The 27615-nt window shown below is 37.9% G+C and overlaps 1 long non-coding RNA gene across 1 annotated transcript; it reads right to left on the bottom strand.

Annotated features, from left to right (window-relative positions):
* Positions 1-2239: 2239 nt before the first annotated feature.
* LOC137224945 (uncharacterized) lies at positions 2240-27609 on the bottom strand. Its single transcript, XR_010943588.1, has 3 exons — positions 27502-27609; positions 22529-22785; positions 2240-2423 (listed from the first exon to the last, which is right to left on the bottom strand). It is a non-coding gene; the product is annotated as an uncharacterized lncRNA (long non-coding RNA).
* Between the last annotated feature and the right edge of the window lie 6 nt (positions 27610-27615).

The raw sequence follows: 27615 nt of genomic DNA, 5'->3' as shown, positions 1-27615 counted from the left end.
AGTACACTCCCATTCTGAAGACATTGCACTTAGCTAGTTTTACCATAACTATATGTATCTGCTACCAATGTCTGCAATATTTGTGTTCAAAGAACATTCTCTAACTGAGGCACTATGTGCATCCAGCAACACCATCTAAAATGAAACTATGATATTTATAAAACAATTTCATTTCTCCCTGTAAAATAATTCTGGCATTCTGGATTTCTCATTGCTAACAGCACCTATATTTAGGGAGAGAGAAAATATATCTATAAACTTTAACTTTTGTTATCACTTCTTTGCTTTTAAAGGGAACTAACAGTTATTTGGAAATATTCAGCTGATTGCTTCCATATGACAAATTTTGTTTTCACTAACAGAAAAGCAAAACCAAGGAGAACTCTGGTATACAACTGTCACTCAGCCAGCTAAGGATGGCCTTGACACTCATAATTCAGGTATTTTCTTTGGGAAGCTGATTTTGAATTTTTCTTTCTTTTTTATTTTTAAATTTTACATCCCTGACTAGGAGGAATAAGCACAGCTCTCCTACATCTCAGTTATGTCATGAGACTAAAAGATGCTGTCCTGGGATGAATTGTGTCCCCCCCAAATTCATATGTTATAGTCCTAACCCCCAAAGTGACTGCATTTGGAGACAGGGCCTTTAAAGAGGTAAGTAAGGATAAATGAGGTCATAAGAGTGGGATCCTAATCCAATATGACTGGTGTCCTTATAAGAAGAGGAAGAAACACCAGGGGTCTGCTATGCATGAACAGAGAAAAGGCCATGTGAGGATACAGCAAGAAGGTGTCCATTTGCAATCCAAGGAGCAAGGCCTCAGGAGAAGTCAAACATGCCAACATTCTGCTCTTGGACTTCCAGACTTCAGAACTGTGAGAAATAAATTTCTGTTGTTTAAGTTACCCATTCTGTGGTATTTTGTTATGGCAGATCTAGAAGACTTATATAGATGCCAAATACTCAATACCAATTAGATGATGCCTGAAACCTCTCTTTAAGTACTTCTCTGAAATTTTTTTAAAAAGCAAAGAACTGAGGCACAAGTACATGATATTTGGGACATTAAAAACTAGATAGAAGCACACAGTCTTACTGGCTTGACGTGTTAAGTAAAGGTTCCAGGTTAACCACAACATCTAGAAAGAAAAGACATCCCAGAAAGAAAAGAACCAGAAATGAGTGTCCAAAATTCTGTGTATAAACTCTGCCCAAATCTCTGGCCAACTCTTGAACAATGTTTGCACAGGACAAATTCCAATCGGTCTAGATAAGGCTAGCAGAACTGAACTTAAATTTCAGCTATTGCTCACTACAGAAAAGACTAAACTTTCAGTCTGAGCTGAGCCAAACTGATAAAACAAAAGACATAAATATATTCAAAAAATAAATAACAGGAGTGATATTACCAAAAATGGCAGAGTAGAGAACTCCAAAACGTCACCCCACCATTAAAGCAATGATTAAGCTTAAAAAAATGTCAGAATCAACTTTTTCAAAACTCTGGAATCTAATCAAAACCTTGCAACATCCAAGAGAACACTTATGAGGAAAGAAACTACTGAATTCTGTTAAGAGAAGGTTGCAGCATTTTTAACCTAAAATCTCCCACCTGCTAGCTCAAGTGGCAACCATGAAGATGGTGGCCCAGACTCTTGACAGTGCCAGAGGGAACAATATGGACATCGTTCTCAAAGGATTGTGGTTGTGTGTTTTGACCTATCCGGTGGCTCCTGGAGAGATCAGCTCAGGGGTTTATCTACTCCCTCTCTACCCCTGTACATTTTGGAGCTTTCTCAGTGCTAAAGAGTGATGGGAATATAAAATTATGCATCTCCTTTGGAAAACAGTTTGGGAGTTGCTCGAAAAATTAAATAAAGAATTAACACGTAACAAAACAATTGTACTCCTAGGTATATATCCCCCCAAAACTGAAAACAGTTATTCAAACAAATATTTATATATGAATGTCTCTAGCACCACTATTCATAGTACCCAAAGGTAGAAACAATCCAAACATCCACCAACTAATGAAGGGATAAACAAAATGTGGCATATCGATATAGAGGAATATTATTCAGACAAAAAAAGGAAAGAATACATGCTACAACATGGATTAACCTTAAAAACATAATGCTACTTGAAAGAAGGCAGACACAAAAGGCCACATATTATATTATTCATATATTTATATAAAACATCCATGGAGAAAGAATGCAAATTAGTGATTTCCAGGGGATGAAGGCAGGGAGGAATGGGAAGTGAGTGATCAACTAGTGCTGGTTTTCTTTTGGGGCAGTGAAAATGTTCTGGAACAAGATAGTGGTGATAGGGACTTCCCTGGCAGTCCAGTGGTTGAGACTCCCTGCTTCCACTGCGGGGGGTGCAGTTTCGATCCCTGGTTGGGGGAACTAAGATCCTGCATGTCACACGATGGGGCCAAAAAAAAAAAAAAATAGTGGTAATAATTACACAATATTGTGAATGTACTAAATGCCAATGAATTGTATACTTTAAAATGGTTAAAATGGTGAATTGTATGTTTTATGAATTTTACCACAATTTGTTTATTAGAACTAATAAATGAATTAAGTAATCTTGCAGGATATAAAATCAATACACAAAAATCTGTTGTGTTTCTATACACCAATAACAAACTATCAGAAAGAAAACTTTTTAAAAATCCCACTTACAATTGCATCAAAAAGAATAAATACCTAGGAATAAATTTAACCAAGGAACTGAAAGAGCTATACACTGAAAACTAGTAGAATTAAGGGAAGAAATTGAGGAAGACACAAATAAAATTTAAAATATCCCATGTTCATGGATCAGAAGAATTAATATTTTAAAATTTCCACACTACTCAAAGCAACCCACAGATTCAATACAACACCTATCAAAATTCCAATGGCATTTTTAACAGAAATAGAACAAACAATCTTAAAATTTGTATGAAATCACAAAAGATCATGAATGGCCCAAAGCAATCTTGAGAAGAACAAAGTTGGAAGCATCACATTCACTGATATGATTTCAAGCTATATTACAAAGCTATAATAATTAAAACAGTATATTATTGGCAAAAAAACAGACATAGATCAATGGAACAGAATAGAGAGCCCCAAAATAAACCCACATATGTATGGTCAATTAATTTACAACAAAGGAGCAAAGAATATACAATGAGTAAAGAACAGTCTATTCAATAAGTGATGTTAGGAAACCTGGACAGACACCAGCAAAAGAATGAAATTGTAGCACTATCTTACACCATACACAAAAACTAATTTGAAATGTATTAAGAATTTGAACTTAAGGCCTGAAACCATAAAAATCCCTAGAAGAAAACGTAGGCAGTAAACTCCTTTACACAGTTCTTGGCAATGATTTTTTAAATCTGACACCGAAAGTAAAAGGAACAAAAACAAAAATAAACAAGTGGGACCACATAACACTAAAAAGCTTCTGCACAGTAAAGGAAACCATCAACAAAATGAAAAAACAACCTACCAAATGGAAGAAGATATTATATTTGCAAACAGAATATCCAATAAGGGTTTAATATCCAAAATATACAAAGAACTCATACAACTCAATAGAAAATAATAATAATCTGATTTAAAAATGGGTACTTCTACACATTTTTAAATTATTTAATAATTTCTGAACTGATTATTTTGCCAAAGAAGACATACAGACGGCCAACAGGCTCATGAAAAGATGCTCACCATTGCTAATTATTAGAGAAATGGAAATCAAAACTACAATGAGGTATCACCTCACACCAGTCAGAATGGTCATCATCAAAAAGTCTACAAATAGGGAATTCCCTGGAGGTCCAGTGGTTAGGACTCAGTGCTTTCACTGCCGGGGCCCAGGTTCAATCCCTGGTTGGAGAACTAATATCCCACAAGCCGTGCAGTGTGGCAAAAAAAAAAAAAAGAAGTCTACAAATAATAAATGTTGGAGAGGGTATGGAGAAAAGGGAACCCTCTTACACTGTTGGTGGGAATGTAAACTGGTACAGTCACTATGGAAAACAGTATGAAGGTTCCTCAAAAAACTAAAAATAGAGTTGCCATACAATCCAGCAGTCCCACTCATGGGCATATATCCAGACAAAACTATAATTTGAAAAGACACATGCACCCCTATGTTCATAGCAGCACTATTTACAATAGCCAAGACATGGAAACAACATAAATGTCCATCGACAGATGAATGGATGAAGAAGATGTGATGTGTGTGTGTATGTGTGTGTATATATATATGTGTGTGTGTGTGTGTATACATGTGTGTGCATATATACATACACACACAATGAAATATTACTCAGCCATAAAAAAGAATGAAATAATGCCATCTGCAGCAACATGGATGGACCTAGAGATTACCATACTAAGTGAAGTAAGTCAGAAAGAGAAAGACAAATACCACACGATATCACTTATATGTGGAATCTAAAATACAACACAAATGAACATATCTATGAAACAGAAACAGACTCACAGATATAGAGAACAGACTGTGGTTGCCAAAGGGGAGGGGTGGGGGAGGGAAGGATTGGGAGTTTGGGATTAGCAGATGCAAACTATTATATACAGGATTGATAAACAAGGTCCTACTGTAGCACACAGGGAACTATATCCAGTGTCTTGTGATAAACCATAATGGAAAAGACTATGAAAAAGCACTAGAGAGATGTAACTCACAGCCAGTTTACACAAGTGAAGTCAAAAAATATAGTCCCAGGCTTCCCTGGTGATGCAGTGATTAAGAATCCACCTGTCAATGCAGGGGACATGGGTTCAAGCCCTGGTCCAGGAAGATCCCACATGCCACAGAGCAACCAAGCCCGTTTGCCACAACTACTGAGCCTGCACTATAGAGCCCGCAAGCCACAACTAGTGAGCCCACATGCCACAACTACTGAAGCCCGTGCTCCTAGAGCCTGTGCTCTGCAACAAGAGAAGCCACTGCAATGAGAAGCCCGTGCACCACAAGGAAGAGTAGCCCCCACTCACCGCAACTAGAGAAAGCCTGTACACAGCAATGAAGACCCAATGCAGCCAAAAATAAATAAATTAAATTTAAAAAAAAATATATATATATATAGTCCCTGGTGGAACAACTGCCTCCCAACAACAACTCCACATTATAAAAGGGAAAATACTCCTTTCTGGTAGACTCTGCCATTCCTTCATTCTCCACTTATGCCTAAACTCCCAAGGAAGAATGGAACTTATCATCCATTCCAGGAACTGTATTATATTCTTCTCATACGTTATCTCACTTAATCTTTCCAAAAGCTCTGTGAATTATTATCCTGACTTATCAGAAAAAGAAGTTGAGACTCCAAGGTAGGAAATGAGTAGCCCAATATGATGTAGTTGGTAAATGATAGAACATGAATTTAAATCTAGTAGTCAGATTCCAAAGCACATTCTCTGTCCACTGAACAAAGGGAGGATTCATATTACCAAGGATTTGCCTATTTCTTCAAAAGAATCTGAGTTTTAGCTGCACTGCTGCTTTATATTATTGTATTGGACTAATCTTTAAAATATATTGAACAGTTTTTTCCTCTTGATTAGCGGGTGAGAGTCTAGGGAAGATATGTGAATTACTTAATGGACAAAATAAGTTAAATGAGTTAATCTCTTGCTCTCTCCCTCCCTTTGTCCCTGTCTCTCTCTTTCTTTTCTATGTGTCAGCTTTAGTCACTTCTACTAAAGAATGGCTTCCTCATATGATTCCATTTATATAAAATGTCTAGAATGGGCTAAATCATAGAGATAGAAAGAGTGGTATACAGAGGCTGGAGGAAATGGAAGGGACTGCTAATGAGTACAAGGTTTCATTTTGGGGTGATAGAAATATTCTAGAATTAGTGGTAATGGGTGTATAACTCTGAATATACTAAAAATCATTGAATTGTAGACTTTAAAATTGTGAAATTTATGGTATGTGAATTATATCTCAATAAAGCTGTTATTAGAAAACAAGCAAAAAAAGAATGAAATCTTGCAATTTGTGACAACATGGATGGAGCACAAGTGCATTATGCTAAATGAAATAGACAGAGAAAGGCAAATACTGTATGATCTCTCTTATACATGGAATCCATAAATTAATTAATTAACTCAAACTCATAGATACTGAGAATAGATTGGTGGTTACCAGAGGCGGGACTTTGGGGGTGAGAGAAATGAGTGAAGGAGTCAAAAGGTAAAAAATATTTTTAAAACATAATAGAGGGCTTCCCTGGTGGCACAGTGGTTGAGAGTCTACCTGCCAATGCAGGGGACACGGGTTTGTGCCCCGGTCCAGGAAGATCCCACATGCCGTGGAGCGGCTGGGCCCGTGAGCCATGGCCGCTGAGCCTGGGCGTCTGGAGCCTGTGCTCCACAACGGGAGAGACCACAACAGTGAGAGGCCCGCGTACCGCAAAAAAAAAAAAAAAAGACATTGAGGAATCTTAAATGCATATTACTAAGTGAAATAATTCAATATGAAAAGGCTACACACTGTGCCATTCCAATATTTGACATTCTGGAGAAGGAAAGTTATGGAGACAGTAAAAAGGGCAGTGGTTTCCAGAGGTCGGTGGGGTTGGCAGAGTGGGATTAATACATGGAGCGCAGAGAATTTTTTAGAGCAGTAGAAAATACTCTGTATGATACCATGATGATGGACACATATCACTAAACATTTGACCAAACCCATACAATGTATAACACCAAGAGTGAGCCATTATATAAATTATGGACTTTGGGTGATTATGATGTGTTATTTGTAGGTTCAGCAATTGTAACAAATGTACCACTCTGGTAGGGGATGTTAATAATAGGGGAGGCTATGCATGTGTGGGGACACAGGGTATATGGAAAATATCTTGGCTATTGTAAATAATGCTATAATAAACATGGGCATTCAGATACCTATTCAAGATCTTGATTTCATTTTCTTTGGATGTATACCCAGAAGTGGAATTACTGGATCACATGATAGTTAAATTTTTAATTTTTTGAGGAACTTCCACACTGTTTTTCATAATGCTTATACCAATTTACATTCCCACCAACATGGTACAGGGGTTCCCTTTTCTCCACATTCTCACCAACATTTGTTATCTCTTTTGTTTTTAATAATAGACATCCTAACAGGTGTGAAGTGATATCTCATTGTGATTTTGATTTGCATTTCCCTGATAATCAGTGATGTTAAGCACTTTTTCATACACCTGTTGGACATCTGTATGTCTTCTTCAGAAAAATGTCTTTTCAGATCCTTTGCACTTTTAAAAAAAGTTTTATTTAATTAATTAATTTTTTTGGCCACACTGCATGCCATGTGGGATATTAGTTCCCTGACTAGGAATCAAACCTGCACCCCCTGCATTGGAAGCACAGAGTCTTAACCACCGGAACACCAGGGAAGTCCCCCTTTGCACACTTTAAATAGGATTATTTGTTCCTTGTTTTTGTTTTTGCTACTGAGTTGTATGAGTTCTTTATATATTTTAGATATTAATCCCTTATCAGATATACAGATTAAAAATATCTTCTCCCACAGGTTGCCTTTTCATTTCTTGACTCTTTCCTTTTCTGTGCAGAAGCTTTTTATGGTTTCAGGTCTTATATTGAAGTTTTTAATCCATTTCAAGTTAATTTTGTAAGTGGTGGAAGATAGGGGTCAAATTTCATTCCAATTTTCCCAACACCATTTATTGAAGAGACTCTCCTCATTGTGTGTTCTTGGCAACTTTGTCAAAGATTAGTCGGCAGTATATATGCAGCTTTATTTCTGGGCTGTCTATTTTTTTCCAGTGATACATGTATCTGTTTTTAATGTCAGTGCCATACTGTTTTGATTACTATAGCCTTGTAATACAGCTTGAAATCAGCTTGTTCCTCTTCCTCAAGATTGCCTTAGCTATCTGGGGTCTTTTGTGGTTCCATATGAATTTTAGGATTGTTTTTTCTGTTTCTGTGAAAAATAACATTGGAATTTTGATAAAGATTGTGCTGAATTGGTAGATTGCTTTGGATAATATGGACATTTTAACAATATTATTTCTTCTGGTTCATGAACACAAGGTATTTTTTCATTTATTTGTGTCTTCTTCAATTTCTTTTATCAATATCTTACAGTTTTCAGTGTACAGATCTTTCACCTCTTTGATAAATTTTCTTTTCTTAAAGTGTCCTTGTCTGGCTTTGGTAGGTTAACCTCAGGATGAGTTTGGGACTGTTCCCACCTCTTCAATTTTCTATAAGAGTTTCAGAAGAATTGGCATTAATTCTTCTTTAAATGTTCGGAAGAATTCATTAGTGAAGCCATCTGGTACTGGGCATTTCTTTGCTGAGAGATTTGTGATTACTGATTCAATCTTCCTAGTTATACATATATTCAGATATTTTATTTCTTCATGATTCAGTCTGGGTACACTGTATGTTTCTAGGAATTATCTATTTTTTCTAGGTTATCCAATTTGTTGGCATATAATTGTTTATAGTAATCTCCTATGATCTTTTGAATTTCTGTGCTATCAGTTGTAATATCTCATCTTTCATTTCTGATTTTATTTGTCTTCTCTTTTTTTCATAGCCTAGCTGAACTTTTGTCAATTTTGCTTAGTTTTTCAAAAAATAGTTCTTAATTTAATTGATTTTTCTATTGTTTTTCTAGTCTCTATTTCATTTATCTCTACTCTGATCTTTATTATTTCCTTCCTTCTACTAACTTTGGGCTTAGTTTATTCTTCTTTTTCTAGTCCCTTGAGGTGTAAAGCAAGGTTTTTTTATTTGAGATCTTTCATTTTTCCTAATGTAAGTGTTTATTACCAAGAATTTCCCTCTTAGAACTGCTTTTGCTGCATTCCATAAGTTTTGGTATATTTCCATTTTCATTTGTCTCAAGATTTTTTTTTTTTTGGCTGTGTTGGGTCTTCGTTGCTGCATGCGGGCTTTCTCTAGTTGCAGCAAATGGGGCTACTTTTCGTTTTGGTGGGTGGGCTTCTCACTGTGGCAGCTTCTCTTTTTGCAGAGCCTGGGCTCTAGGCACAGGCTTCAGTAGTTGTGGCACACTGGCTTAGTTGCTCCACGGCATGTGGGATCTTCCCGGACCAGGGCTTGAACCCATGTCCCCTGCATTGGCAGGCGGATTCTTTTTTTTTTCTTAATTTATTTATTTTTGGCTGTGTTGGGTCTTCATTTTCTGTGCAAGGGCTTTCTCTAGTTGCAGCAAGCGGGGGCCACTCTTCATTGTGGTGTGCGGGCCTCTCACTATTGTGGCCTCTCTTGTTGTGGAGCACAAGCTCCAGATGCACAGGCTCAGTAGTTGTGGCTCACGGGCCCAGTTACTCTGCGGCATGTGGGATCTTCCCAGACCAGGGCTCGAATTCATGTCCCCTGCATTGGCAGGCAGATTCTCAACCACTGTGCCACCAGGGAAGCCCTGGCAGGTGGATTCTTAACCACTGCGCCACCAGGGAAGTCCCTCTCAAGATATTTTTAAATTTCCTTTTTGATTTCATCTTTGACTCATTAATTGTTCAGGAGGGTGTTGTTTAATTTTCACATATTTGTGAATTTTCCAGCTTTCCTCCTGTTATTGATTTCTAGTTGCATATCCTTATGGTTTGGAATGATACTTGATATGATTTCAATCTTCTTAAATTTCTTGAGACTTGTGACCAAAAATATACCGATCCTGGAGAATGTTATGTGTGCATTTGAGAAAAACGTATATTCTCACATTTTTCTACTGTTGGATGGATGTTCTGTATATGTCTGTTATGTCTATTGGGTCTAAAGTATAGTTCAAGTCCAATCTTTCCCTATTGATTTTCTATCTGGATGATCTATCCATTGTTGAAAGTGGGTTACTGAAGTCCCTTAGTATTATTGCTTTGTTACCTATTTCTGCCTTCAGATCTGGTAATATTTGCTTAATATATTTAGGTGTTCTGATGTTGGGTGTATATATATTTACAATTGTTTTATCCTCTTGATTAATTGACTCTTTTATCATTATATAATGACTTTTTTGTCTCTTGTTACAGATTTTTTTTTTTTGCCGTACGTGGGCCTCTCACTGTTGTGGCCTCTCCCATTGCAGAGCACAGGCTCTGGACACGCAGGCTCAGTGGCCATGGCTCACAGGCCTAGCCGCTCCGTGGCATGTGGGATCTTCTCAGACCGGGGCACAAAGCCGTGTCCCCTGCGTCGGCAGGCGGACTCTCAACCACTGCGCCACCAGGGAAGCCCTTGTCACAGATTTTTACTAAATGTCTATTTTGTCTGTTATGCACATAGCTACCCTTGGTTTCTTTTGGGTTCCATTTTCATGGACTGTCTTTTTCCATCCCTTCACTTTCAACCTATGTATATGTCTTTAAAGCTGAAGTGAGGTTCTTGCAGGCAGCATATATACATATCTTGATTTTTGTCCATTCAGCCACTCTATGTCTTTTCAATGGAGAATTTAATCCATGTACACTTAAAGTAATTATTGATAGGTATAGACTTACTATTAGCATTTTTTAAATTGTTTTCTGGCTGTTTTGTAGTTCCTTTGTTCCTTTCTTCCTCTTTTGCTGTCTTCTTCTGTGATTTGATGATTTTCCGTATTGATAGTCTTTGATTCCTTTCTCTTTATGTTTTGTGTATCTACTATATGCTTTTGCTTTGTGGTTACCATGAGGCTTACCAAAAAAAAAACTTATAACAGCCTATTTTAAGCTGATAACAACTTAACTTTAGTCACATACAAAAACTCTACCCTTTTACTCCCCCCTTTATGATTTTGATATCACACTTTACATTTTTTAAAATTATGTATCCATTAAAAAATTATTTTAGCTATATTTTTTGACCTTTGTACTAGAGTTAAGTGATTTACACACCATCAATATAATATTAAAGTATTGTGAGTTTGAGAGTATACTTACCTTTACCAATGTGTTTTATACTTTAATATATTTTCATGTTACTAATTAGTGTCCTTTCATTTCAACTTGAAGAACTCCCTAAAGGAGTATTTTTTCTAAGTCAAAACAGTCTGCTGATTCAGGAAGTGTGAGGTGGGGCCCAGGAACCTGTATGTTTTCTCCCCAGGTGCTGATGATCAACCAGTTATAGGAAATACAGTGGTGTACAATGGTGAAACTCTCAGAGCCTTCTGAGCAATATAGAACTGTATTTCTTCTACATCTTAGGCTTGGACAGTTTGCACATCTCTGATTATAAGCCATAGTGAATCTACAACCATTTTTAAGAGATCCAGAGTAATTCCAAATTATTCACTAAAGAAGAACCCGTAAGTCACCAGCCTGTGCATACCATCAGAAATTACTTTGTTAATACTCAAGTTATTATGATATGATCCCCACTGGCCTACTACCTGGAAGTTAAAAGTGTTTCTCTTGGTCCTGTCACCCCCAGAATAATTTCTGGGAGTTCCCTAATGAGTTGCCACAAGCATGCTCCCGAATAATTTCCCCTGTATCTTCTGCTCTGCCCTCTCATCTCATCACTATAGTACACGGCCTCTTCCAGGACTGCTCCTTTGGAGACTGCTGCTCTGCTGAGGATAATTTCACTAGAAAGCCTGTTGATGTCCCCGCCCTAGCCTTGGAGAGGAAAAGATGCTTCCCCTAAATTCCACAGTAGAGTAACACTTTTTTTTTTTAGAGTAGCACTTTTAAAAGACTTTATGGAAGACCTGAAGATAGGAAGTTCAACACAGAACGTGGCTTATACTAGAATAGCTCATAGACGTCTTAAGGTACCATCTGACTTTGAATCCATGCTTGGCTCCTGCAAGAACAGCTTGTGAAGCAAAAGCCATTCAACTCACATCAGTGGAATCTCCATGTAATCCTGTACCTCTGACTTTGTGTTTAATACCCCTTTACTCCTAATAAAAGGAGAAAAGGAAAATAGGAAAAAAATTGTCCTTTCTCCCCTTCAAGTGGAAAAAGTCTATTTCCTTCAGGAAAATCCCATTTATTCCACCATATCATTTCCATAGGTCACGTACTTTTTTAGCTAGTACCCAGGTCTCCTACTTCCATCCCAATACTCTTTCCACTGCTGTGTTGAATGTGTATCATTCAAACACTAGCCCAGAGAATTGTGATTTTTTTTCAAACACAATACACACAAACACACAGATTGGCCTAAGTGATCAATTAGGAAGCTACCCTAATAATCCAGTTTAGATGAGAGTCTAAACTAAGGCAGTACCAGCAAAGAAGAAGAAAAGGGAAGAGAATTCAAACCTACAGTTAGCAAAATGTAGTGACCAATTCAATGTGAGAACTGAGGGCAAAGATAACAAGACAGAGAAGACCAGGAGCTGAGTAGCACTGAGACTCTGTTTAGACCAGAGAGACTAGGTATCAAAAAATTAACACCATAAAGTCAAAATAAGGAAGAGGTAAAAGTACCATGTGTTTAAATGAGAATATGAAGTTCAAAACTCATGGTAGGTAGATAGGAGGGGGCACAGTTCTCATTAAACCACCTAATCATAGATGTGTCCTTCTGGCAGAGCTGACAGTAGAAGCTCTTAGAAAAAAGAAGACAAACCTAGATAAATCAGGAGACTATGGAATAAAGCAGGGGTGGAGGCCAGGATAGCCCCTAAAGAACAGTGTCTTCCAGTGACAGATATATATCTAAATGACATACTAAGGAAAAGAACCCTTATAGGTACCTTATATTTAAATTACTGAAAAATAGAGATAAAAAAACTTAAAAGCACCCAAAGAAAAATGATGAAGGTGAAAAATTAGACTGAGATCTTACTTCTCACCAGAATACAATGGGAGCCAGAGACAATGAAATGATCTATCTAATGTGGTGAAAGAAATTAGCTATTAATCTACAATTGTATATATAGTGAATATATCCTTTAATAAACAAAATAAAATAAAGATATTTCCAAGCAAACAAAAACTGCAGGTCACTAATAGACCCGCAATTAAGGAAATACTAAAAATATTTCTTCAGGTGGAAGGAATATGATCACAGACAGAGGCATGGTAATGAAGAAAAGAAAGAAGAAGAATAAATAGCAATAGAAAGGTAAATATCTGAGTAAATCTCAACGAATATTGACTGTATAAAATAAAAATAAAGTTTCTGGTATTTAAAATACATGTATAATTGAAATGCATAACAACAAAAACACAAAAGCAGAAAAGGGAAAAGTCTTTTAGGAAATAGCAAAAGTATTAATTTGTATTAGATTTTAATAAGTCGAAGATTCATGCTGTACTATCAGAGTTGACACTAGAAGAATTGTAAAAGAGTGTGTAACCAACAAGTAATGGAGGAGCAGAAATGGAATTTTAAAAACAAAACACTTGACTAATATAAAAGAAGACAAGAAAAAAGGACGATAATATAGAATAGGAGCGTCAAGTAGAAAACAAATGATATACCATTAATTATATTAAATATAAGTAGGCTAAATAGAAAAAGACTAAAATTATCAGATTGGAATTTTTTAAATCTTCAATTATATGCTGCTTACAAGACTACATTAAAGAAATAGGAATGACAGAAATAGGCGAGGGAGATTAAGAGGTATAAACTTCCAGTTAATGAGTTACGAGTATGAAATGTACAGTGTGGGGAAGTTAGTCAATAATAATATAATATCTTTGTATGGTGACATGGTAAGTAGACCTATTGTGGTGATCATTTTGTAAGGTACAGACATATCAAATCACTATGTTGTGCACCAGGAGCTAACATAGTGTTGCATATCAATTATACTTCAAAAACAAACAAACAAACAAATTCATAGAAAAAGAGATCAGATTTGAGATTCCTGAGGTGGAGTTGGGGAGATGGGGAATTGGATGAAGGCAGTCAAAAAGGTACAAACTTCCAGTTATAAGATAAATAAGTACTAGGGATATGTTATACAACATGATAAATATAATGAACACTGCTGTACATTATATATGAAAGCTGTTAAGAGAGTAAATCCTAAGAGTTCTCATCACAATGAAAAAAAATTTGCCTTTCTTTTATTTTTTATCTATATGAGATGATGGATGCTCACTAAACTTATTGTGGTAATCATTTCATGATGTACGTAAATCAAATCATTACACTGTATACCTTAAACTTATACAGTGCTGTATGTAAATTATAGCTCAATAAAACTGGAAGAAAGAAAAAATAGGGTTGCAAGTGAAATTATATGAAAAGATACAGCATGCAAAGGGTAACCAAAAGAAAATTGGTATAGCCACACTAAAATTAGAAAATAAAAGTTTAAAGCAAGAAATATTACTGGAGATAAAAAATATATTTCATAAGGATAAAAGTTCAATCCAACAGGAAGATATAATAATTCCGAATTTCTATGCATGCTAACATAGCCTCCAAACACATAAAGCAGAAATCAAAAAAACTAAAAGCTGAAATGGAAAAATCTCCAACTACAGTAGAATATTTTAATCTACCTCTTTTAGAATGTGCTAGAACAAACAGACAATAAATAAGATATAGAAGATTTGAACATTATTAGTTAACAAGTTAATGATATATGTTGAACAATGGCAGAATACATATCTTTTTCAAATACACATGAAATATTTATTAAAAGTGACCATATTCTGGTCCATAAAGCAAGTCTCAGGAAATTTCAAACAAATCAACAAATATAGAATATTTTCTGACCCACTGCAATTAAGCAAGAAGTCAAATTTTAAAGTAACTTTAAGACCCCGTAAGTTTGAAAATGAATAAATCCACTCTATACAACCAATGTATCAAAGAAGACAAAATCTCAATATAAATTAGGAAAATTGGAATTGAATGAAAATAAAAATACTACATATCAAAATTTGTGGAATATAGCTAAAGCGCTGCTTAGAGGGGAATTTATAGTCTTAAATGCATGCATTAGAAAAGAGGAAAGGCTTAAAAGTAATAACTTAAGCAAACATCACAAGAAGTTAGAATATGAAGAGCAAAATAAACTCAAATAAAAGAAAGGAAATACCAAAAATATGAGTAGAAATTAATAAAATCAAAACCAAAAATATAATAATGAAGATAAAGCTAAATTTGGATTCTCTACAAAACTATTTAAATTGATAAATGTCTGACAAGACTGATCAAGAAATAAGAAAGACAGCATAGCCATCCCAAGAAGACATCATTATGGATAATTCAGATAAGAGAATATTTTAAATAACTTTATGCCATAAAATTCGGAAATTTAGATTAAAGGGGAAAATTCCTAAAAAATACATAACTTACCAAGGAGAAACAGAAAATGTCAACATTTCTATAATTATAAAAGGAATTAAATCTATAATTAAAACCTTCCCAAAAAGAAAACCTCAATTCAGAAGTATTTACTGGTGACTTCTACCAAACATTTTAGGAAGAAATTATATCAATTTTTCACATTCTTCTAGAGAATTTTAAAATATAATAAATAAAGAACACTGCATATATTCGTTTCCTATGGCTGCTGTAACAGATTACCACAAACTGGCCTGAAACAACAGAAATTTATTCTCTCACAGTTCTGGAGGCCAGAATTTTAACATCAGTTTCACTGGATCAAGGTGTCAGCAGGGCCACACTCCCTCTGGAGCTTCTAGGAGAGAATTCCTTCTTTGCCTATTCCAGCTTCTGGAGGCTGTTGATATTCCTTGGCTTGTCCAATCTCTGTCTCCCTCTTACACTGCCTTCTCCTCCTCTGTGTGTAATCTCCCTCTGCCTCTCTCTTGTGGGGATAATCTCTTCACAAGATCCTTAACTTTATCATATCTGCAAAGACTCTTTTTCCAAATAAGGTATTAATGGATTCCAGGGACTAGGTCATGAATGTCATTTGGGGAGCCATTCTTCTAGCCTACCACCCACCCCAATTCATTTTATGAGGCCAGCTGAACTTTGACATCAATACCTGAAATGACAGTACAAGAAAGGCAAATTATAGGCCAATATCTTCAGTAAACGTATGTGCAAACCTTAAATAAAATATTAGCAAACCCCATCCAGCAATACATAAAAAGAATAAATATACCATGATCCAGCTGAGGAATGCAAAACTGTCCTAACTTTAAGAAATCAGTTTAATTCTCCACATGAACACTGACCAAAGAAAAAGGGAGAAAAAAATAGGGAGAAACACAGCTCTTTACATCCTCAACCAGAAAGAGGAGTTGTTAGATGTCATTTTAATCTACAATATTTTCCCTGAACAAACTAAATGAAAGGAGCCATAATGCCTTCACCACTTCCACCAGCACCTCTCTCAAATAGGACACCTTTTGGTCTGTGGATGCTTGCAGGTATCCCCCCTACCAGCTACCTGTAATTACCCAGAGAGCCATAACAACTTTCCTGGAAGCCCAGAACTGATTTGATGATTGAAGAATACCTTCTTTAGGTAGGGAGCAGGAGAAAGGCAGATTATATCTAGGTAACGTCTAGCACTTTGTTTTATCATGAAGTCGGGGCATGTGAAAATTTTCTCACTGGTCTCTGACTTTGATAACTTCAAATTGCCGGCTCATTGAAATCAAATAAAGTCAATGTATGATCTAGTCCAGAGATGGGTAGTAGACCCAGTTTTAGCAGTCCCTAAAATATTATAGTGCAGTAGTTCTCAACCCAAAGCATATCCCAGCCACCAGGGGACTTTGACAAACTACACAAGCCTTAGCTCCACCCTTGGAGATTTACAGGTATAGGGAGCCACTATTGTGATGGAAATGTATCACATTCTTCAGGTGTATTGTTTACGTATTATAGTGGGGAAAACAGAGTAGAACCATTGGAATAACGATGTAACAAACACAAAAATAGAAATGTATGAAACATAAATACACTCCTTTTCCCCTGATATTTTTGGACTTTATCACACAAACCAAATTAATGTACATGTATTCATTTTCTATTGTTGTATAATAAATTACCACAAATGTATCGGCTTACAATGACATTTATTTTCTCACTAGGTCAGAAGTCTAGGCACACTGTATCTAAATTCTCTGCTCAGGGTCTTACAAGGCTGAAATCAAGGTGTCAGCTAGGGCTGCCATCTCATCTGAGGGTTGGAGGTGTCTTCCAAGCTCACTGAAATTGTTGGCAGAATTCAGTTCTTGCAGTCATAGCTGTTACTGTTAACAGCTCGTAGAGATTGATCTCAGCTCTTAGAGGCCACCTTCAGGTCCTAGCCATAAGGCCTCTTAAAACATGATAGCTTACTTCCTCAAAGCAAGCAGGAGAATCTCACTCCAGTCTGTTACAACGGTCTTACATAAAGTGAAATTACAGAAGTGAACTATCACATCACCTTTGCCACTTTGATGTAATCAATCAAGGGGGCCATGTTCCCACCATATTCACAGGTCCAGCCCACACCCAAGGGTACAGGATCATACAGGGGGTGTACACCAGTGGCTGGGAATCCTGGCTGCTATCTTAGCTTCTGACCTACCACAGTGTGCACTGCAGAAAGGGAAAGAATATAAAAGAATGGGAAAACCTTGGATGGGCAGAGAGTAACTGGAGAAGAGAATCAGAGTGATTGAGGAGTGGTGGCAAGAGGAGGAAGAGCTGGGCAGACAGGCTTGGGGGAGAATCGGGAGAGTTAAGAGTTTTGTCTGGCAATGGACTTTACGTGAGGCAGACAGAAAGATACAATAAGGAAGGAGGACTTCAAGGAAATTCTTCTGACTACTAAGAACTTACTCCCTTTTTTGATATTTTCTTTAGAGACTGCCATAAAATATCTTAATTTCTTTCAGCTAATTGTATGTGTAGTTGTTTTTCTTTCTTCTTTTTATTTTTTGCTTCACTGTCATTCACTTCAGTGCAAATCTGTGCTCAGAATGAAACTCAATGTGATCCAACAATATTTTGATTACATTGTAAAGATGAGGCTTAGGATTCAAACAGACCTGAAATCAAATCTCCACGCCTTCATTTACTAAGTCCGTTATTTTTATAAACCTCCACCAATTATTAAGCACAATATGCCTGTTCTAAATGATGTTGCTTAATTTAGTTTGTGATCAAGATATTGCCTCCAGTTGACTGATTTATCTCCTGTTATCTGGTTAAGTGACAGCTGTGATCACCAGTTTATCCAGATTGACAACAAAATAAATAAATGCAGTGAATTACTTCATTAAATTCCTTAAGTGGTGGTACATATTAAATAAGAATATCTATAACTATCTAAGGTGTACAATAAATATCAGCTTCTACTATTATAGTTTTGTTTTGTTTTGTTTTCGGTATGCGGGCCTCTCACTGTTGCGGCCTCTCCCGTTGCGGAGCACAGGCTCCGGACGCGCAGGCCCAGCGGCCATGGCTCACGGGCCCAGCCGCTCCGCGGCATGTGGGATCTTCCTGGACCGGGGCACAAATCCGTGTCCCCTGCATCGTCAGGAGGACTCTCAACCACTGCATCACCAGGAGAGCCCTACTATTATAGTTTTAAAATTTCCTACACCCTGGCAAACCAACTGGCAAAATGTATTATTATTATGTAAATGACATGTAAAACTAGGAAAGTGAAATTGAGACATATCAGGAGGAGAGCTGATATTAAGCTCATGCTTCTCAGCCTAGACTGTAAAGCACCACAGCAGCTGAAGTTTCTGTCTAGCCACTGACGTTTTCTCAGAGATTTGCATGTAATAAGTGTTGAATGAATACAACATTTAATAAATGAAAACAATATTCTGTGTCTAATTACCAGTTCCATTTATGGTGCTCATAGCCTTATTAAGGGGTCCAGGATCAGGATAAAGGTGGAAGACCTACCTATCAGAAAATTAAGGGCTTGGAAGAGTTGGGAAATAAATTATGTTCTTGCTGGAAGATATTATAAGTAATTTATGCATTCATTTAAAAATATCCTTTGAGCACTTTCTGTGTTCAGATACCATAATAGATGTTGTAGGGGTTAAATAAAGTATACAAGATTTAATTTCTACTCTCAAGGATCTTCAGTCCAATAGAGAAAATACTTGTATACCAATAATTTATATACAAGGCTAGATGTGATAAGTGGCACGTATAACACAAAACAAAATTGTATAGGACTTCAGAGAAAGAAGAGATCACCTTAGACCATGGATTGGCTAACTATGGTCCATGAGCCAGATTCATTGTGGCCTGTTTTTGAATGGACCATGAGCTAAGGATAGTCTTTACATTTTGATAAAACAAAGAAGAATGTAGAGGCTGCATGTGGCAAAGCCTAAAATTTTACTGTTACTTTACATAAAAAGTTTGTGGACACCTGTTCCAGACAAATGAACAAAGAAGGCTTCATAGAAGTCACATTTGATCTAGACCTTCAACTGATGGGCAGAGCTGGGGTTGGGGAAGGGCACTTGGAATGAAGGGAATTACTTTTACTCAAGCCCAGGGGCAGTGGACTTCAGGACACATCTGAGAATAATGGTGACAGATCCTATTTGGCATGACTAGGAGTTTTATGAAGGGAGAAGTGGAGGAGTCTGGAAGGGTTGTCTGTGGTAGGTGGGCTAAGGAAATGGACTATGCAGTAACTGAGGACATCACAGTTGCCAGAAAGAATTTCATGCCAGTTTTTGCAGTGGCCTCTCTTCAAGGATTCTAATGATGAGAATGAAGATGATTTTTCATAGTGGAGCACTATAGTAGTGTAATTTTTATGACAATTAGCCAGAGATGAATCCCATGCTTCACTCCAGCCACCAAAAAACTCATGACAGCAATGCAGATTCTCTTAACTTCAGCCTAGGTCAGACTGAAACTCCCAACCAGCTGCTTAAAGACACCTTGCTTTATTATTTCCCATCTCCTCCACCAGCTAGCTCCCTGAAAATGTGATTTAAAATGGGATTTCAGACAGACTTTCTAGTGTAGCTTTGTTTCACATGACACTATGTTATTAATTCATGACACTATATTATTAATAATATTCACCAACAAGTCTCAGACCCACTATTTCACCCTCATTTAGTGGCAATCTACAGCAATCAAATAATTGCACTTGTCTGTCTAGCCCAGGCACAAGACACACTTACACAGACTGTTCTGTTGGTCAGTTCCATTTGCTGACAGCTCAGCAGGGAGGGATCGATTTATTCAATGCATAAAGCTGCTGCATACGAGTGGAACTCGGCTAGGGGAGGGGGGAAATGACTGAGAAAGCAATGGAAAAAGACGTGCAATGTGGAATGAAATGGCAGTTGGTTGGGAAATCTCCATTTGGGAAAAGACACATCTAGTCCACCCCAATTTCCAACTTTCCGCTGAAATCCTGAATGCCTGTTTTCCTCCCTCACAGGTTGAGAAGATAGCAGAGCCTTTATCCAGAAATACATGCCTTCTGGGTGCTGTCACTCTGGTCAGACACATTGCAATTCTCTGATTGGCCCTCCACTCACATGCTCTGGACTTTTATAAGGACAACAGTTCTTGTAATTAGAAAGGAAAGTAGGAAGTCAGACTAAAACAGACGCAGCAAGGAAAAAATAAAACAAGTTGAAGAAAAAGGAAAGAAAATCACAGGAGAAATAGTTATAAATTATTTTACAATAGCCACAAGGCAGGGTGGGATCACCTGACTTGGATGCAGATAAGGCCGACAGGAGGACAGGGTGGCTGAACCTCAGGCTTCCCTTCTGACTTTCCAGCATCCCCTCCACTTCCCCACTGCCCTAGGCCCTCATATTCCTACCCAGGCCTGTCCTCCATCCCACTTGCTCTAAATATCTCCTTTCTTCCTTCTATTCTGCACCAAAATTAGAGCATTCCTTTTATTAGCTATAATAGCAAAAGGATCTCTTAAAACACTTCATGAAACAGTCTGTTGATCATAGCTCAGTATGATAATTTACTAAGAATATTCACTTCCAAACAGGGAAAAATAGGATGAATTCCCATTGGTAGATTGTCAGGTCATGGTAGGATCACTGAAGGTAAGGAGGAAAAGAAGAAGATAAAAAGGGGTGGAATGAAGGAGAAGGGAAGGGAACTAAATATGTACTGAGTGACATTTAGTTTTACATATAGCATTGTGTGAGCAGATGCCTACAAGAGATTCTATGGGCTAAGTGGCTGCTAGTCAGGAACGTAGACTCCATTGACCCAGATGTGAGCAAATTCCTTAAGGGTGGTAAGGAAATATAGAGAAAGGCAATTCTATGACCCTCTCATGACCCAAACATTATATACATCTGGAAAGTGGACAATAAAGGTGAGCAATTACTAGACTCTGTCAGGGCTTTAGAAAAGTCAGTCAACCATTTTGAGGCTCAGTTTCCTCACTTATAAAACAAAGCTATTGAGGGTGAAAGGGTCTCTACATTTCCTTCTCATTCTTAAATTATATAATTCAATGAATTTTGTCTAATTTTTCCCTCTGTAAGTTCATTCCTATAGCAGATAAACATGCTTTTATTTCTTCCATCTTAAAAAAAAAGCAAAAAAACTCTCCTTATACTGCTTCTCTGTCTGATTTCTCTAATTTCTTATTTCTCTAATTCCCTTTTCAGCAAAATTCCTTGAAAGAGATGTCTTATAATCCATATCTCCACTCTTTCTCTTCCCATCCTCTCATGAATCCACTCCAATCAGACTTTTGTCCCAATTGTGTTGCAGAAACTTTTCTCATAAGTATCACCAAAGATCTCTAGTAGCCAATGCTCAGTTGTTCTTTTATTTTACTATTAGCAGTATTTTATACAATTCCTCCATTGAACACTTTCTTCATTTGGCTTCCAGGACACCACAGTCACCTAGTTTCTGGCAACGCTTTTTCAATCTAAGTTTCTGGCTTTTCATCATCTCCCCAAATTCCAAATATGAACGGTACAAAAGCACAGCCCTTATTCCTCTTCTTCTCTCTCCACTCATACAATGGATGATTTCATCTGTTCCATGGCCTTGAAGACTATCTATGGGCTGATGACTCTCAGACCTCTGTCCTGACACCAGACTTGAATATCCAAATGCCTATTTGAAACTCCTTAGACATCTAGTTGCTATTTCAAACTCAACACAACAAAAGCTCCCACCACCAGCTTGCTCTTTCTGAAGTCTCTCCAGTCCCATTAAGTGGCAACTCCAGACTTCAGCTACTCAAGCCTACTGCTTGGGAGTCACTCTTGAATCCTTTCTCTCTCACACACATACTATATCTCATCCATCAACAAATTCTCTCAGCTCTTCCTTCAAAATATAAGCAGGAGTCCAGACACTTCTTTCCACTTCCACAGCTACCATCATCTCCTACTTGATTGCAGTAGCCTCTTATAACAGTCACCATCCACGTTGGAAACAGATGGCATCCCCCAATAGAGTAACTGAAGAAATTTTAATTAAGGACCCTTTATGAAGGTGTGGACAGGACTAAGGGAAATTAGCAAATGATGGTCAAGTGTCCAGTGTCTAGCATGGCTTTGGAGGCCAATGGAGTCATTACTATCCTTAGACATACATGAAAAAATAAAAGAGTGGGAGTAATTACCTGAAGATACACAACAGGAACTGCATTCTTCAGTGGAAAAACTCAGCCAGCCTTTGGCAACCATCAGAAAGGAAAATGGAGAAATGAAGACCATGAACTCACTGTCCTCCTGCCTTCCAATCTTCTGATCACAGGCATAACTGAACCCCAAGCCAGAAGACAAGGGGGCCCATTGATGCAGTCCATTAAGGTCATCCTCCTAGCCTCCTGTGCTCCTCTGGGACACAGAGCAGAATGGAAAACAGTAGAGAAGGGATCTGGAGGGGAAAACAAATGTATTTGGCAAAATATCCTCATCTGCAAAACAAATAAATATTACTGTCGTGGAGTGAAGTGAAATAATCAACATAAAGCATTTAGCACAATGCCTGGCACATAGTTTTTAGGGGGAAAAAAAACCTTTTATATGCCTGGCATCATATTTCCAAAGGTGGATTTTTATGGAGTGATGTTTTCCAAACTTCAGATCATGACCAATTAGCGGGCTGTGAACTTAATGGGTTTCCCACCATTTTTTTTAAGAATTAGAAAAGACCAGCATGCATCTCATGAAGCAAGTGCAAGTATTGTCTCAAAAACATTAATTTCCTTTAAATTCACATTAAATTCAATGCATGTGTGTGTGTGTGTGTGTGCGTGTGTACGTGCGCACACGCATTTAACTGTGTATTTGTTTCCTAGGGTCAGAAGGTAAAATATATTGGGTTGGCCAAAAAGTTCCTTCAGTTTTTAAGTAAAAATAAAAGACACATTTTTCATTTTCACCAAGAACTTTATTGAACAACGTATTCACCCTTTTGTTCCACTACTTCTGCCATTTTTCAGGCAACTTCATAATTTCATCTTCCCAAAACTTTTTATCTTTTTGAGCAAAGGAATGTTCCAGGTGCCTTTTACCGTCTTTCAGGGAATTGAAATCTTTTCCATTAGGAGAATTTTGTAAAGACTAAAATAAATGGAAATCCGAAGGTGCAATGTCTGGCGAATACGGTGGATGCATCAGAACTTCCCAGCCAAGCTGTAACAGTTTTTGCCTGGTCATCAAAGAAACATGTGGTTTTGAGTTATCCTGATGGAAGATTATGCGTTTTCTGTTGACTAATTCTGGACGCTTTTCATCGAGTGTTGCTTTCCGTTGGTCTAATTGGAGCAGTACTTGTTGGAATTAATCATTTGGTTTTCCAGAAGGAGCTCATAATAGAGGACTCCCTTCCAATCCCACCATATACACAACATCACCTTTTTTGGTTGAAGACTGGCCTTTGGTGTGGTTGGTGGTGGTTCATTTCACTTGCCCCACAATCTCTTCTGTTCCACACTATTGTACAGTATCCACTTTTCATCACCCATCACAATTTGTTTTAAAAACGGAACATTTTCTTTATGTTTAAGTAGAGAATCGCATGTGGAAATACAGTCAAGAAGGTCTCGCCCCTCCACCCCGGCTTAACTTATGTGGAACCCAAACATCAAAGCAATTAACATAACCAAGCTGGTGTAAATGATTTTCAACTCTTGATTTGGATATTTTGAGTATGTTGGCTATCTCCCCCATGGTATAACATTGATTGCTCTCAATTAATGTTTCGATTTGATCGCTATCAACTTCAGCTGGTCTACCCGAATGTGGAGCATTGTCCAGCGAGAAATCTCCAGCACAAAATGTCACAAACCACTTTTGACACATTCGATCAGTCATAGCACCTTCTCCATACACTGCACAAATCCTTCTTTGTGTTTCAGTTGTTTTTACCTTTCTTGAAATAATAAAGCATAATATGCCAAAAGTGTTGCTTTATTCTTCCATCTTCAATATTGAAATGGCTACAGAAAAATTCACCGATTTTGGGCTTCCCTGGTGGCGCAGTGGTTGAGAGTCTGCCTGCCGATGCAGGGGACACGGGTTCGTGCCCCAGTCCGGGAGGATCCCACATGCCGCGGAGCGGCTGGGCCCATGGGCCATGGGCGCTGAGCCTGCGGGTCCGGAGCCTGTGCTCGGCAACAGGAGAGGCCACAACAGTGAGAGGCCCGCATACCGCAAAAAAAAAAAAAAAAAAAAAAAAAAAAATTCACCAATTTTGATAAGTTTTTTTTTTACAATGCATACTGATATGACAGCTGTCACAATACAATCTAAAAAAAATTGTTTCAAATGAAGCTAAAGACAACTAAGCAGGGCCTCCCTGGTGGAGCAGTGGTTAAGAATCCGTCTGCCAAAGCAGGGGACACAGGTTCGAGCCCTGGTCCAGGAAGATCCCACATGCCACGGAGCAACTAAGCCTGTGCACTACAACTATTGAGCCTGTGCTCTAGAGCCTGCGAGCCACAACTGCTAAGACTGCATGCCACAACTACTGAAGCCTGAGCACCTAGAGCCCGTGCTCCACAACAAGAGAAGCCACGGCAAGGAGAAGCCCACACACCGCAATGAGGAGTAGCCCCACTCGCCACAACTAGTGAAAGCCCAAGCGCAGCAACAAAACCCAATGCAGCCAAAAATAAATATATAAATAAATAAAATTTTTTTAAAAAGAAAGACAACGAAGCACTACTAGAGCCATTTTACAGGAAAAAAATGAACGAACCTTTTGGCCAACCCAATATTTCTTACTAAGAATTATGTTCAGAAAATGTTTGAAAGCCACAATCCAAGAGTACTTCTAGCTACTTCCTCTCATCTCTCACTTATTCCTCCCCAAGAAGTGATTTGCCTGGTTGACAAATGTGGGAGGAGAAATTGAGCATACGTGCTTGAGTCTTTTCTCATTCTCTTGTCCCTGCTAGTCTCCTCTTCTGCCTTCTCTTATTCTCTATGGTAGATGAAATAATAGCCCCCAAAGATACCGAGTCCTAAAACCTGGAACCCATGAATATTACCTTATATGACAAAGTCTTTGCAGCTATGATTAAGTTAAGGATCTTGAAATGGGGATATTATCCTGGATTATAAGGGTGGGCCCTAAATGCAATTATATGTATCCTTTAAGAGGGAGGCAGTGGAGATTCTACACACAGAGGAGAAAGGCAACGTGAAAACAGAGTAGAAAGGGATTTCAAGACACTGGCCCTCCTTGAATATTGAAGTTATGCTGTCACAAGTCAAGGTATGCTAGCAGACACCATAAGCTAGAAGAAATAAGGAGTGATTACTTATCCATTCATCAGTCAGTAGACATTTTTTTTTAAGATTTTAATTTTTTTACTTATTTTTGGCTGCATTGGGTCTTCGTTGCTGCGCGCGGGCTTTTTTTAGTTGTGGCGAGTGGGGGCTACACTTCGTTGGGGTGCACGGGCTTTTTCTTGCAGTGGCTTCTCCTTGCAGTGGTTTCTCTTGTGGAGCACAGGCTCTAGGTGTGCGGGCTTCAGTAGTTGTGATGCACGGGCTTAGTTGCTCTGAGGCATGTGGGACCTTCCCGGACCAGGGATCAAACCCGTGTCCCCTGCATTGGCAGGTGGATTCTTATCCACTGTGCCACCAGGGAAGTCCCAGTTAATAGATATTTTTAAAAATTGCTTTTAAGGGTTCTTTCCATGCCCTTAGTTGGTAGGGAAGGGATTACTAGGCTTGCCACCATGAGTGAAGTGTCATGAGAATTGGGAAGGCCTTTGCACACCAATATGCACTCTGACTTCCCTCATAATAATAACAGCTACACTGAGTGATAATTATGTATAGAACACACAATGTACATCTCTATCCTTACAAAAATTTAGCAAGGTAGCCAGCATTACCCTTCTTTTACAAATGAGAAAACTCAGAGTCAGGAATAGTTATTCCTTTTGGACAAGTTTGTCCAAACTCACACAACTAGTAAGTGACAGAGACAGGTTGTGCATTTAGCTTGATTTGCTTCCAAAAACAGAGCCATCTCCACTTCAAGTGTCTCCCTGTGTTGTCCACCACTGGTTTCCTGAGGCTAGGTTTGTGTTCCTCAAGCAAGCTGCATATCATAGTTTGTATATATCAAAACTATACATACGGGAAGTTTTGAACGTAGCAGTCTAGTTTTTTCTGGCCATTTTGGTCCCAAGGTCTTATGTCCCACTTGATTATTTCTTTTGTAGTTGTTGGGCTAAAAACTAGATAAAAGGGGGCAAAAGAGGAAGATGTACACTTAACACTAGGGTCTTAGTGCTGGATCGTTTGTTGACAATAAATTTCATTACAAAAATCTCATGGCTATCTTGGAGATCCAAACGCAGAATCTTTTTTTACATGAGGAAAAGAAAGCCAACAAATTCACATATTTGTCTAATAACCAACGACCTCATCAAAGCAGAATATCATTGCAATGTAAACAGACTCCTAATACTTTGTAAGTTCGAAGTGGGAATTAACTCCAAATTTATTTTGATCATCCAAACATCACATTGTAAAATTTCCATTACTGTCTCCATTATTTTTCTCTTCTCCTTTTATGTAGGGATATATGAAACTGATACTCTGTAAAGGCAAAACCAAACCCTACTTTTTACTTTGAGAAGGGGAGAAATTTTAAATAGCATTTTTCAGTTGTGGTGATTTTGAGATCCCATGATCAGAGTATTAACTGTCCTTTAAGTAGTAATTCCATTCCACAAAACCAAACCCCAAACATTCACACAAGTTCCTGTCAAGTCACATATTTAAACAAATTATTCTAAATAAATGAATGCTACAGAACCCCCGAAACAATGTGGTTTGCTCCTTTGATTTTCTGGAACATCTTTTTGCTATACTGTGCCGCTACATACTTATTTGGCTTCATGGTGGACTTGTTACGGCATGTTTAAGAATATTCATTACTCTTGGCAGTTATAAACAAAATAAATGCCAAATGGAGATGCTAAGATGCAGACAAAAAAAAAAAAAAAAAACGTTCAGAGTGTAGCTACACAGTATTTGCTCATGCCCTTCGATATCAATACCGTTCTCCGAAAGAATTTCCAAATACTCTAGGCCCAGGCGCAAAGGATAAAACAAGAAGCCCCACCTTTGAGCCCAGTACGGAGGTGATCCGCCCACCCACCAACCAATCCGAAGTCGTGTTCTCCACCTGCCCACGGCTTGAGCGACCTTTTCATTCCCGTCCGCTGTCCCCTTTTAC

The sequence above is a fragment of the Pseudorca crassidens genome, chromosome 5, assembly GCF_039906515.1.
Source record: "Pseudorca crassidens isolate mPseCra1 chromosome 5, mPseCra1.hap1, whole genome shotgun sequence".
Lineage (NCBI taxonomy): Eukaryota > Metazoa > Chordata > Mammalia > Artiodactyla > Delphinidae > Pseudorca > Pseudorca crassidens.
This window is presented reverse-complemented; position numbering and strand designations above follow the sequence as displayed.